This window comes from Oncorhynchus kisutch, unplaced genomic scaffold (genome assembly GCF_002021735.2).
Source record: "Oncorhynchus kisutch isolate 150728-3 unplaced genomic scaffold, Okis_V2 scaffold157, whole genome shotgun sequence".
Lineage (NCBI taxonomy): Eukaryota > Metazoa > Chordata > Actinopteri > Salmoniformes > Salmonidae > Oncorhynchus > Oncorhynchus kisutch.
The window spans coordinates 7,501-22,961 of NW_022262104.1; positions in this window are offsets into that span (position 1 = coordinate 7,501).

A 15,461-nucleotide genomic window follows, 5' to 3' on the forward strand; every position below is an offset into this window, starting at 1 on the left:
ATTATGGACACTTTGAAATTTCACGATGGATACTGATTGCTATACAAGCGGTAACCCAAAAACACAAATATGGTCATAAATGCATTTAACGGTCATTCTGATTTTAATGCCCGCTATAGGAGCACCCTACTACGGCCCTCTTTCACTCAGGGCCGTCCTGGGTGCTTTATGGACTGTTTGACAAGTGCTGGAGGAGGAAATAGAGCCGTGCACCTGGTGATTGAAACCGTGCATCTGGTAACCCAAAAACACAAATATGGTCATAAATGCATTTAACGGTCATTCTGATTTTAATGCCCGCTATAGGAGCACCCTACTACGGCCCTCTTTCACTCAGGGCCGTCCTGGGTGCTTTATGGACTGTTTGACAAGTGCTGGAGGAGGAAATAGAGCCGTGCACCTGGTGATTGAAACCGTGCACCTGGTGATTGAAAACGTGCATCTGGTAACCCAAAAATTCAAATATGGTCCTAAATGCATTTAAGGGTCATTCTGATATTAATGCCCGCTATGGAAACACCCTACTACGGCCCTCTCTCTGTCGGGGGCGACCTGAGTGCATTATGGACACTTTGAAATTTCACGATGGATACTGATTGCTATACAAGCGGTAACCCAAAAACACAAATATGGTCATAAATGCATTTAACGGTCATTCTGATTTTAATGCCCGCTATAGGAGCACCCTACTACGGCCCTCTTTCACTCAGGGCCGTCCTGGGTGCTTTATGGACTGTTTGACAAGTGCTGGAGGAGGAAATAGAGCCGTGCACCTGGTGATTGAAACCGTGCATCTGGTAACCCAAAAACACAAATATGGTCATAAATGCATTTAACGGTCATTCTGATTTTAATGCCCGCTATAGGAGCACCCTACTACGGCCCTCTTTCACTCAGGGCCGTCCTGGGTGCTTTATGGACTGTTTGACAAGTGCTGGAGGAGGAAATAGAGCCGTGCACCTGGTGATTGAAACCGTGCACCTGGTGATTGAAAACGTGCATCTGGTAACCCAAAAATTCAAATATGGTCCTAAATGCATTTAAGGGTCATTCTGATATTAATGCCCGCTATGGAAACACCCTACTACGGCCCTCTCTCTGTCGGGGGCGACCTGAGTGCATTATGGACACTTTGAAATTTCACGATGGATACTGATTGCTATACAAGCGGTAACCCAAAAACACAAATATGGTCATAAATGCATTTAACGGTCATTCTGATTTTAATGCCCGCTATAGGAGCACCCTACTACGGCCCTCTTTCACTCAGGGCCGTCCTGGGTGCTTTATGGACTGTTTGACAAGTGCTGGAGGAGGAAATAGAGCCGTGCACCTGGTGATTGAAACCGTGCATCTGGTAACCCAAAAACACAAATATGGTCATAAATGCATTTAACGGTCATTCTGATTTTAATGCCCGCTATAGGAGCACCCTACTACGGCCCTCTTTCACTCAGGGCCGTCCTGGGTGCTTTATGGACTGTTTGACAAGTGCTGGAGGAGGAAATAGAGCCGTGCACCTGGTGATTGAAACCGTGCACCTGGTGATTGAAAACGTGCATCTGGTAACCCAAAAATTCAAATATGGTCCTAAATGCATTTAAGGGTCATTCTGATATTAATGCCCGCTATGGAAACACCCTACTACGGCCCTCTCTCTGTCGGGGGCGACCTGAGTGCATTATGGACACTTTGAAATTTCACGATGGATACTGATTGCTATACAAGCGGTAACCCAAAAACACAAATATGGTCATAAATGCATTTAACGGTCATTCTGATTTTAATGCCCGCTATAGGAGCACCCTACTACGGCCCTCTTTCACTCAGGGCCGTCCTGGGTGCTTTATGGACTGTTTGACAAGTGCTGGAGGAGGAAATAGAGCCGTGCACCTGGTGATTGAAACCGTGCATCTGGTAACCCAAAAACACAAATATGGTCATAAATGCATTTAACGGTCATTCTGATTTTAATGCCCGCTATAGGAGCACCCTACTACGGCCCTCTTTCACTCAGGGCCGTCCTGGGTGCTTTATGGACTGTTTGACAAGTGCTGGAGGAGGAAATAGAGCCGTGCACCTGGTGATTGAAACCGTGCACCTGGTGATTGAAAACGTGCATCTGGTAACCCAAAAATTCAAATATGGTCCTAAATGCATTTAAGGGTCATTCTGATATTAATGCCCGCTATGGAAACACCCTACTACGGCCCTCTCTCTGTCGGGGGCGACCTGAGTGCATTATGGACACTTTGAAATTTCACGATGGATACTGATTGCTATACAAGCGGTAACCCAAAAACACAAATATGGTCATAAATGCATTTAACGGTCATTCTGATTTTAATGCCCGCTATAGGAGCACCCTACTACGGCCCTCTTTCACTCAGGGCCGTCCTGGGTGCTTTATGGACTGTTTGACAAGTGCTGGAGGAGGAAATAGAGCCGTGCACCTGGTGATTGAAACCGTGCATCTGGTAACCCAAAAACACAAATATGGTCATAAATGCATTTAACGGTCATTCTGATTTTAATGCCCGCTATAGGAGCACCCTACTACGGCCCTCTTTCACTCAGGGCCGTCCTGGGTGCTTTATGGACTGTTTGACAAGTGCTGGAGGAGGAAATAGAGCCGTGCACCTGGTGATTGAAACCGTGCATCTGGTAACCCAAAAACACAAATATGGTCATAAATGCATTTAACGGTCATTCTGATTTTAATGCCCGCTATAGGAGCACCCTACTACGGCCCTCTTTCACTCAGGGCCGTCCTGGGTGCTTTATGGACTGTTTGACAAGTGCTGGAGGAGGAAATAGAGCCGTGCACCTGGTGATTGAAACCGTGCACCTGGTGATTGAAAACGTGCATCTGGTAACCCAAAAATTCAAATATGGTCCTAAATGCATTTAAGGGTCATTCTGATATTAATGCCCGCTATGGAAACACCCTACTACGGCCCTCTCTCTGTCGGGGGCGACCTGAGTGCATTATGGACACTTTGAAATTTCACGATGGATACTGATTGCTATACAAGCGGTAACCCAAAAACACAAATATGGTCATAAATGCATTTAACGGTCATTCTGATTTTAATGCCCGCTATAGGAGCACCCTACTACGGCCCTCTTTCACTCAGGGCCGTCCTGGGTGCTTTATGGACTGTTTGACAAGTGCTGGAGGAGGAAATAGAGCCGTGCACCTGGTGATTGAAACCGTGCACCTGGTGATTGAAAACGTGCATCTGGTAACCCAAAAATTCAAATATGGTCCTAAATGCATTTAAGGGTCATTCTGATATTAATGCCCGCTATGGAAACACCCTACTACGGCCCTCTCTCTGTCGGGGGCGACCTGAGTGCATTATGGACACTTTGAAATTTCACGATGGATACTGATTGCTATACAAGCGGTAACCCAAAAACACAAATATGGTCATAAATGCATTTAACGGTCATTCTGATTTTAATGCCCGCTATAGGAGCACCCTACTACGGCCCTCTTTCACTCAGGGCCGTCCTGGGTGCTTTATGGACTGTTTGACAAGTGCTGGAGGAGGAAATAGAGCCGTGCACCTGGTGATTGAAACCGTGCATCTGGTAACCCAAAAACACAAATATGGTCATAAATGCATTTAACGGTCATTCTGATTTTAATGCCCGCTATAGGAGCACCCTACTACGGCCCTCTTTCACTCAGGGCCGTCCTGGGTGCTTTATGGACTGTTTGACAAGTGCTGGAGGAGGAAATAGAGCCGTGCACCTGGTGATTGAAACCGTGCATCTGGTAACCCAAAAACACAAATATGGTCATAAATGCATTTAACGGTCATTCTGATTTTAATGCCCGCTATAGGAGCACCCTACTACGGCCCTCTTTCACTCAGGGCCGTCCTGGGTGCTTTATGGACTGTTTGACAAGTGCTGGAGGAGGAAATAGAGCCGTGCACCTGGTGATTGAAACCGTGCACCTGGTGATTGAAAACGTGCATCTGGTAACCCAAAAATTCAAATATGGTCCTAAATGCATTTAAGGGTCATTCTGATATTAATGCCCGCTATGGAAACACCCTACTACGGCCCTCTCTCTGTCGGGGGCGACCTGAGTGCATTATGGACACTTTGAAATTTCACGATGGATACTGATTGCTATACAAGCGGTAACCCAAAAACACAAATATGGTCATAAATGCATTTAACGGTCATTCTGATTTTAATGCCCGCTATAGGAGCACCCTACTACGGCCCTCTTTCACTCAGGGCCGTCCTGGGTGCTTTATGGACTGTTTGACAAGTGCTGGAGGAGGAAATAGAGCCGTGCACCTGGTGATTGAAACCGTGCATCTGGTAACCCAAAAACACAAATATGGTCATAAATGCATTTAACGGTCATTCTGATTTTAATGCCCGCTATAGGAGCACCCTACTACGGCCCTCTTTCACTCAGGGCCGTCCTGGGTGCTTTATGGACTGTTTGACAAGTGCTGGAGGAGGAAATAGAGCCGTGCACCTGGTGATTGAAACCGTGCACCTGGTGATTGAAAACGTGCATCTGGTAACCCAAAAATTCAAATATGGTCCTAAATGCATTTAAGGGTCATTCTGATATTAATGCCCGCTATGGAAACACCCTACTACGGCCCTCTCTCTGTCGGGGGCGACCTGAGTGCATTATGGACACTTTGAAATTTCACGATGGATACTGATTGCTATACAAGCGGTAACCCAAAAACACAAATATGGTCATAAATGCATTTAACGGTCATTCTGATTTTAATGCCCGCTATAGGAGCACCCTACTACGGCCCTCTTTCACTCAGGGCCGTCCTGGGTGCTTTATGGACTGTTTGACAAGTGCTGGAGGAGGAAATAGAGCCGTGCACCTGGTGATTGAAACCGTGCATCTGGTAACCCAAAAACACAAATATGGTCATAAATGCATTTAACGGTCATTCTGATTTTAATGCCCGCTATAGGAGCACCCTACTACGGCCCTCTTTCACTCAGGGCCGTCCTGGGTGCTTTATGGACTGTTTGACAAGTGCTGGAGGAGGAAATAGAGCCGTGCACCTGGTGATTGAAACCGTGCATCTGGTAACCCAAAAACACAAATATGGTCATAAATGCATTTAACGGTCATTCTGATTTTAATGCCCGCTATAGGAGCACCCTACTACGGCCCTCTTTCACTCAGGGCCGTCCTGGGTGCTTTATGGACTGTTTGACAAGTGCTGGAGGAGGAAATAGAGCCGTGCACCTGGTGATTGAAACCGTGCACCTGGTGATTGAAAACGTGCATCTGGTAACCCAAAAATTCAAATATGGTCCTAAATGCATTTAAGGGTCATTCTGATATTAATGCCCGCTATGGAAACACCCTACTACGGCCCTCTCTCTGTCGGGGGCGACCTGAGTGCATTATGGACACTTTGAAATTTCACGATGGATACTGATTGCTATACAAGCGGTAACCCAAAAACACAAATATGGTCATAAATGCATTTAACGGTCATTCTGATTTTAATGCCCGCTATAGGAGCACCCTACTACGGCCCTCTTTCACTCAGGGCCGTCCTGGGTGCTTTATGGACTGTTTGACAAGTGCTGGAGGAGGAAATAGAGCCGTGCACCTGGTGATTGAAACCGTGCATCTGGTAACCCAAAAACACAAATATGGTCATAAATGCATTTAACGGTCATTCTGATTTTAATGCCCGCTATAGGAGCACCCTACTACGGCCCTCTTTCACTCAGGGCCGTCCTGGGTGCTTTATGGACTGTTTGACAAGTGCTGGAGGAGGAAATAGAGCCGTGCACCTGGTGATTGAAACCGTGCACCTGGTGATTGAAAACGTGCATCTGGTAACCCAAAAATTCAAATATGGTCCTAAATGCATTTAAGGGTCATTCTGATATTAATGCCCGCTATGGAAACACCCTACTACGGCCCTCTCTCTGTCGGGGGCGACCTGAGTGCATTATGGACACTTTGAAATTTCACGATGGATACTGATTGCTATACAAGCGGTAACCCAAAAACACAAATATGGTCATAAATGCATTTAACGGTCATTCTGATTTTAATGCCCGCTATAGGAGCACCCTACTACGGCCCTCTTTCACTCAGGGCCGTCCTGGGTGCTTTATGGACTGTTTGACAAGTGCTGGAGGAGGAAATAGAGCCGTGCACCTGGTGATTGAAACCGTGCATCTGGTAACCCAAAAACACAAATATGGTCATAAATGCATTTAACGGTCATTCTGATTTTAATGCCCGCTATAGGAGCACCCTACTACGGCCCTCTTTCACTCAGGGCCGTCCTGGGTGCTTTATGGACTGTTTGACAAGTGCTGGAGGAGGAAATAGAGCCGTGCACCTGGTGATTGAAACCGTGCACCTGGTGATTGAAAACGTGCATCTGGTAACCCAAAAATTCAAATATGGTCCTAAATGCATTTAAGGGTCATTCTGATATTAATGCCCGCTATGGAAACACCCTACTACGGCCCTCTCTCTGTCGGGGGCGACCTGAGTGCATTATGGACACTTTGAAATTTCACGATGGATACTGATTGCTATACAAGCGGTAACCCAAAAACACAAATATGGTCATAAATGCATTTAACGGTCATTCTGATTTTAATGCCCGCTATAGGAGCACCCTACTACGGCCCTCTTTCACTCAGGGCCGTCCTGGGTGCTTTATGGACTGTTTGACAAGTGCTGGAGGAGGAAATAGAGCCGTGCACCTGGTGATTGAAACCGTGCATCTGGTAACCCAAAAACACAAATATGGTCATAAATGCATTTAACGGTCATTCTGATTTTAATGCCCGCTATAGGAGCACCCTACTACGGCCCTCTTTCACTCAGGGCCGTCCTGGGTGCTTTATGGACTGTTTGACAAGTGCTGGAGGAGGAAATAGAGCCGTGCACCTGGTGATTGAAACCGTGCACCTGGTGATTGAAAACGTGCATCTGGTAACCCAAAAATTCAAATATGGTCCTAAATGCATTTAAGGGTCATTCTGATATTAATGCCCGCTATGGAAACACCCTACTACGGCCCTCTCTCTGTCGGGGGCGACCTGAGTGCATTATGGACACTTTGAAATTTCACGATGGATACTGATTGCTATACAAGCGGTAACCCAAAAACACAAATATGGTCATAAATGCATTTAACGGTCATTCTGATTTTAATGCCCGCTATAGGAGCACCCTACTACGGCCCTCTTTCACTCAGGGCCGTCCTGGGTGCTTTATGGACTGTTTGACAAGTGCTGGAGGAGGAAATAGAGCCGTGCACCTGGTGATTGAAACCGTGCATCTGGTAACCCAAAAACACAAATATGGTCATAAATGCATTTAACGGTCATTCTGATTTTAATGCCCGCTATAGGAGCACCCTACTACGGCCCTCTTTCACTCAGGGCCGTCCTGGGTGCTTTATGGACTGTTTGACAAGTGCTGGAGGAGGAAATAGAGCCGTGCACCTGGTGATTGAAACCGTGCACCTGGTGATTGAAAACGTGCATCTGGTAACCCAAAAATTCAAATATGGTCCTAAATGCATTTAAGGGTCATTCTGATATTAATGCCCGCTATGGAAACACCCTACTACGGCCCTCTCTCTGTCGGGGGCGACCTGAGTGCATTATGGACACTTTGAAATTTCACGATGGATACTGATTGCTATACAAGCGGTAACCCAAAAACACAAATATGGTCATAAATGCATTTAACGGTCATTCTGATTTTAATGCCCGCTATAGGAGCACCCTACTACGGCCCTCTTTCACTCAGGGCCGTCCTGGGTGCTTTATGGACTGTTTGACAAGTGCTGGAGGAGGAAATAGAGCCGTGCACCTGGTGATTGAAACCGTGCATCTGGTAACCCAAAAACACAAATATGGTCATAAATGCATTTAACGGTCATTCTGATTTTAATGCCCGCTATAGGAGCACCCTACTACGGCCCTCTTTCACTCAGGGCCGTCCTGGGTGCTTTATGGACTGTTTGACAAGTGCTGGAGGAGGAAATAGAGCCGTGCACCTGGTGATTGAAACCGTGCATCTGGTAACCCAAAAACACAAATATGGTCATAAATGCATTTAACGGTCATTCTGATTTTAATGCCCGCTATAGGAGCACCCTACTACGGCCCTCTTTCACTCAGGGCCGTCCTGGGTGCTTTATGGACTGTTTGACAAGTGCTGGAGGAGGAAATAGAGCCGTGCACCTGGTGATTGAAACCGTGCACCTGGTGATTGAAAACGTGCATCTGGTAACCCAAAAATTCAAATATGGTCCTAAATGCATTTAAGGGTCATTCTGATATTAATGCCCGCTATGGAAACACCCTACTACGGCCCTCTCTCTGTCGGGGGCGACCTGAGTGCATTATGGACACTTTGAAATTTCACGATGGATACTGATTGCTATACAAGCGGTAACCCAAAAACACAAATATGGTCATAAATGCATTTAACGGTCATTCTGATTTTAATGCCCGCTATAGGAGCACCCTACTACGGCCCTCTTTCACTCAGGGCCGTCCTGGGTGCTTTATGGACTGTTTGACAAGTGCTGGAGGAGGAAATAGAGCCGTGCACCTGGTGATTGAAACCGTGCACCTGGTGATTGAAAACGTGCATCTGGTAACCCAAAAATTCAAATATGGTCCTAAATGCATTTAAGGGTCATTCTGATATTAATGCCCGCTATGGAAACACCCTACTACGGCCCTCTCTCTGTCGGGGGCGACCTGAGTGCATTATGGACACTTTGAAATTTCACGATGGATACTGATTGCTATACAAGCGGTAACCCAAAAACACAAATATGGTCATAAATGCATTTAACGGTCATTCTGATTTTAATGCCCGCTATAGGAGCACCCTACTACGGCCCTCTTTCACTCAGGGCCGTCCTGGGTGCTTTATGGACTGTTTGACAAGTGCTGGAGGAGGAAATAGAGCCGTGCACCTGGTGATTGAAACCGTGCATCTGGTAACCCAAAAACACAAATATGGTCATAAATGCATTTAACGGTCATTCTGATTTTAATGCCCGCTATAGGAGCACCCTACTACGGCCCTCTTTCACTCAGGGCCGTCCTGGGTGCTTTATGGACTGTTTGACAAGTGCTGGAGGAGGAAATAGAGCCGTGCACCTGGTGATTGAAACCGTGCATCTGGTAACCCAAAAACACAAATATGGTCATAAATGCATTTAACGGTCATTCTGATTTTAATGCCCGCTATAGGAGCACCCTACTACGGCCCTCTTTCACTCAGGGCCGTCCTGGGTGCTTTATGGACTGTTTGACAAGTGCTGGAGGAGGAAATAGAGCCGTGCACCTGGTGATTGAAACCGTGCACCTGGTGATTGAAAACGTGCATCTGGTAACCCAAAAATTCAAATATGGTCCTAAATGCATTTAAGGGTCATTCTGATATTAATGCCCGCTATGGAAACACCCTACTACGGCCCTCTCTCTGTCGGGGGCGACCTGAGTGCATTATGGACACTTTGAAATTTCACGATGGATACTGATTGCTATACAAGCGGTAACCCAAAAACACAAATATGGTCATAAATGCATTTAACGGTCATTCTGATTTTAATGCCCGCTATAGGAGCACCCTACTACGGCCCTCTTTCACTCAGGGCCGTCCTGGGTGCTTTATGGACTGTTTGACAAGTGCTGGAGGAGGAAATAGAGCCGTGCACCTGGTGATTGAAACCGTGCATCTGGTAACCCAAAAACACAAATATGGTCATAAATGCATTTAACGGTCATTCTGATTTTAATGCCCGCTATAGGAGCACCCTACTACGGCCCTCTTTCACTCAGGGCCGTCCTGGGTGCTTTATGGACTGTTTGACAAGTGCTGGAGGAGGAAATAGAGCCGTGCACCTGGTGATTGAAACCGTGCACCTGGTGATTGAAAACGTGCATCTGGTAACCCAAAAATTCAAATATGGTCCTAAATGCATTTAAGGGTCATTCTGATATTAATGCCCGCTATGGAAACACCCTACTACGGCCCTCTCTCTGTCGGGGGCGACCTGAGTGCATTATGGACACTTTGAAATTTCACGATGGATACTGATTGCTATACAAGCGGTAACCCAAAAACACAAATATGGTCATAAATGCATTTAACGGTCATTCTGATTTTAATGCCCGCTATAGGAGCACCCTACTACGGCCCTCTTTCACTCAGGGCCGTCCTGGGTGCTTTATGGACTGTTTGACAAGTGCTGGAGGAGGAAATAGAGCCGTGCACCTGGTGATTGAAACCGTGCATCTGGTAACCCAAAAACACAAATATGGTCATAAATGCATTTAACGGTCATTCTGATTTTAATGCCCGCTATAGGAGCACCCTACTACGGCCCTCTTTCACTCAGGGCCGTCCTGGGTGCTTTATGGACTGTTTGACAAGTGCTGGAGGAGGAAATAGAGCCGTGCACCTGGTGATTGAAACCGTGCATCTGGTAACCCAAAAACACAAATATGGTCATAAATGCATTTAACGGTCATTCTGATTTTAATGCCCGCTATAGGAGCACCCTACTACGGCCCTCTTTCACTCAGGGCCGTCCTGGGTGCTTTATGGACTGTTTGACAAGTGCTGGAGGAGGAAATAGAGCCGTGCACCTGGTGATTGAAACCGTGCACCTGGTGATTGAAAACGTGCATCTGGTAACCCAAAAATTCAAATATGGTCCTAAATGCATTTAAGGGTCATTCTGATATTAATGCCCGCTATGGAAACACCCTACTACGGCCCTCTCTCTGTCGGGGGCGACCTGAGTGCATTATGGACACTTTGAAATTTCACGATGGATACTGATTGCTATACAAGCGGTAACCCAAAAACACAAATATGGTCATAAATGCATTTAACGGTCATTCTGATTTTAATGCCCGCTATAGGAGCACCCTACTACGGCCCTCTTTCACTCAGGGCCGTCCTGGGTGCTTTATGGACTGTTTGACAAGTGCTGGAGGAGGAAATAGAGCCGTGCACCTGGTGATTGAAACCGTGCACCTGGTGATTGAAAACGTGCATCTGGTAACCCAAAAATTCAAATATGGTCCTAAATGCATTTAAGGGTCATTCTGATATTAATGCCCGCTATGGAAACACCCTACTACGGCCCTCTCTCTGTCGGGGGCGACCTGAGTGCATTATGGACACTTTGAAATTTCACGATGGATACTGATTGCTATACAAGCGGTAACCCAAAAACACAAATATGGTCATAAATGCATTTAACGGTCATTCTGATTTTAATGCCCGCTATAGGAGCACCCTACTACGGCCCTCTTTCACTCAGGGCCGTCCTGGGTGCTTTATGGACTGTTTGACAAGTGCTGGAGGAGGAAATAGAGCCGTGCACCTGGTGATTGAAACCGTGCATCTGGTAACCCAAAAACACAAATATGGTCATAAATGCATTTAACGGTCATTCTGATTTTAATGCCCGCTATAGGAGCACCCTACTACGGCCCTCTTTCACTCAGGGCCGTCCTGGGTGCTTTATGGACTGTTTGACAAGTGCTGGAGGAGGAAATAGAGCCGTGCACCTGGTGATTGAAACCGTGCACCTGGTGATTGAAAACGTGCATCTGGTAACCCAAAAATTCAAATATGGTCCTAAATGCATTTAAGGGTCATTCTGATATTAATGCCCGCTATGGAAACACCCTACTACGGCCCTCTCTCTGTCGGGGGCGACCTGAGTGCATTATGGACACTTTGAAATTTCACGATGGATACTGATTGCTATACAAGCGGTAACCCAAAAACACAAATATGGTCATAAATGCATTTAACGGTCATTCTGATTTTAATGCCCGCTATAGGAGCACCCTACTACGGCCCTCTTTCACTCAGGGCCGTCCTGGGTGCTTTATGGACTGTTTGACAAGTGCTGGAGGAGGAAATAGAGCCGTGCACCTGGTGATTGAAACCGTGCATCTGGTAACCCAAAAACACAAATATGGTCATAAATGCATTTAACGGTCATTCTGATTTTAATGCCCGCTATAGGAGCACCCTACTACGGCCCTCTTTCACTCAGGGCCGTCCTGGGTGCTTTATGGACTGTTTGACAAGTGCTGGAGGAGGAAATAGAGCCGTGCACCTGGTGATTGAAACCGTGCACCTGGTGATTGAAAACGTGCATCTGGTAACCCAAAATTCAAATATGGTCCTAAATGCATTTAAGGGTCATTCTGATATTAATGCCCGCTATGGAAACACCCTACTACGGCCCTCTCTCTGTCGGGGGCGACCTGAGTGCATTATGGACACTTTGAAATTTCACGATGGATACTGATTGCTATACAAGCGGTAACCCAAAAACACAAATATGGTCATAAATGCATTTAACGGTCATTCTGATTTTAATGCCCGCTATAGGAGCACCCTACTACGGCCCTCTTTCACTCAGGGCCGTCCTGGGTGCTTTATGGACTGTTTGACAAGTGCTGGAGGAGGAAATAGAGCCGTGCACCTGGTGATTGAAACCGTGCATCTGGTAACCCAAAAACACAAATATGGTCATAAATGCATTTAACGGTCATTCTGATTTTAATGCCCGCTATAGGAGCACCCTACTACGGCCCTCTTTCACTCAGGGCCGTCCTGGGTGCTTATGGACTGTTTGACAAGTGCTGGAGGAGGAAATAGAGCCGTGCACCTGGTGATTGAAAACCGTGCATCTGGTAACCCAAAAACACAAATATGGTCATAAATGCATTTAACGGTCATTCTGATTTTAATGCCCGCTATAGGAGCACCCTACTACGGCCCTCTTTCACTCAGGGCCGTCCTGGGTGCTTTATGGACTGTTTGACAAGTGCTGGAGGAGGAAATAGAGCCGTGCACCTGGTGATTGAAACCGTGCACCTGGTGATTGAAAACGTGCATCTGGTAACCCAAAAATTCAAATATGGTCCTAAATGCATTTAAGGGTCATTCTGATATTAATGCCCGCTATGGAAACACCCTACTACGGCCCTCTCTCTGTCGGGGGCGACCTGAGTGCATTATGGACACTTTGAAATTTCACGATGGATACTGATTGCTATACAAGCGGTAACCCAAAAACACAATATGGTCATAAATGCATTTAACGGTCATTCTGATTTTAATGCCCGCTATAGGAGCACCCTACTACGGCCCTCTTTCACTCAGGGCCGTCCTGGGTGCTTATGGACTGTTTGACAAGTGCTGGAGGAGGAAATAGAGCCGTGCACCTGGTGATTGAAACCGTGCACCTGGTGATTGAAAACGTGCATCTGGTAACCCAAAAATTCAAATATGGTCCTAAATGCATTTAAGGGTCATTCTGATATTAATGCCCGCTATGGAAACACCCTACTACGGCCCTCTCTCTGTCGGGGGCGACCTGAGTGCATTATGGACACTTTGAAATTTCACGATGGATACTGATTGCTATACAAGCGGTAACCCAAAAACACAAATATGGTCATAAATGCATTTAACGGTCATTCTGATTTTAATGCCCCGCTATAGGAGCACCCTACTACGGCCCTCTTTCACTCAGGGCCGTCCTGGGTGCTTTATGGACTGTTTGACAAGTGCTGGAGGAGGAAATAGAGCCGTGCACCTGGTGATTGAAACCGTGCATCTGGTAACCCAAAAACACAAATATGGTCATAAATGCATTTAACGGTCATTCTGATTTTAATGCCCGCTATAGGAGCACCCTACTACGGCCTCTTTCACTCAGGGCCGTCCTGGGTGCTTTATGGACTGTTTGACAAGTGCTGGAGGAGGAAATAGAGCCGTGCACCTGGTGATTGAAACCGTGCATCTGGTAACCCAAAAACACAAATATGGTCATAAATGCATTTAACGGTCATTCTGATTTTAATGCCCGCTATAGGAGCACCCTACTACGGCCCTCTTTCACTCAGGGCCGTCCTGGGTGCTTTATGGACTGTTTGACAAGTGCTGGAGGAGGAAATATAGGCCGTGCACCTGGTGATTGAAACCGTGCACCTGGTGATTGAAAACGTGCATCTGGTAACCCAAAAATTCAAATATGGTCCTAAATGCATTTAAGGGTCATTCTGATATTAATGCCCGCTATGGAAACACCCTACTACGGCCCTCTCTCTGTCGGGGGCGACCTGAGTGCATTATGGACACTTTGAAATTTCACGATGGATACTGATTGCTATACAAGCGGTAACCCAAAAACACAAATATGGTCATAAATGCATTTAACGGTCATTCTGATTTTAATGCCCGCTATAGGAGCACCCTACTACGGCCCTCTTTCACTCAGGGCCGTCCTGGGTGCTTTATGGACTGTTTGACAAGTGCTGGAGGAGGAAATAGAGCCGTGCACCTGGTGATTGAAACCGTGCATCTGGTAACCCAAAAACACAAATATGGTCATAAATGCATTTAACGGTCATTCTGATTTTAATGCCCGCTATAGGAGCACCCTACTACGGCCCTCTTTCACTCAGGGCCGTCCTGGGTGCTTTATGGACTGTTTGACAAGTGCTGGAGGAGGAAATAGAGCCGTGCACCTGGTGATTGAAACCGTGCACCTGGTGATTGAAAACGTGCATCTGGTAACCCAAAAATTCAAATATGGTCCTAAATGCATTTAAGGGTCATTCTGATATTAATGCCCGCTATGGAAACACCCTACTACGGCCCTCTCTCTGTCGGGGGCGACCTGAGTGCATTATGGACACTTTGAAATTTCACGATGGATACTGATTGCTATACAAGCGGTAACCCAAAAACACAAATATGGTCATAAATGCATTTAACGGTCATTCTGATTTAATGCCCGCTATAGGAGCACCCTACTACGGCCCTCTTTCACTCAGGGCCGTCCTGGGTGCTTTATGGACTGTGTTGACAAGAGTGCTGAGGAGGAAATAGAGCCGTGCACCTGGTGATTGAAACCGTGCATCTGGTAACCCAAAAACACAAATATGGTCATAAATGCATTTACGGTCATTCTGATTTTAATGCCCGCTATAGGAGCACCCTACTACGGCCCTCTTTCACTCAGGGCCGTCCTGGGTGCTTTATGGACTGTTTGACAAGTGCTGGAGGAGGAAATAGAGCCGTGCACCTGGTGATTGAAACCGTGCATCTGGTAACCCAAAACACAAATATGGTCATAAATGCATTTACGGTCATTCTGATTTAATGCCCGCTATAGGAGCACCCTACTACGGCCCTCTTTCACTCAGGGCCGTCCTGGTGCTTTATGGACTGTTTGACAAGTGCTGGGAGGAATAGAGCCGTGCACCTGGTGATTGAAAAACCGTGCACCTGGTGATTGAAAACGTGCATCTGGTAACCCAAAATTCAAATATGGTCCTAATGCATTTAAGGTCATTCTGATTTTAATGCCCGCTATGGAAACACCCTACTACGGCCCTCC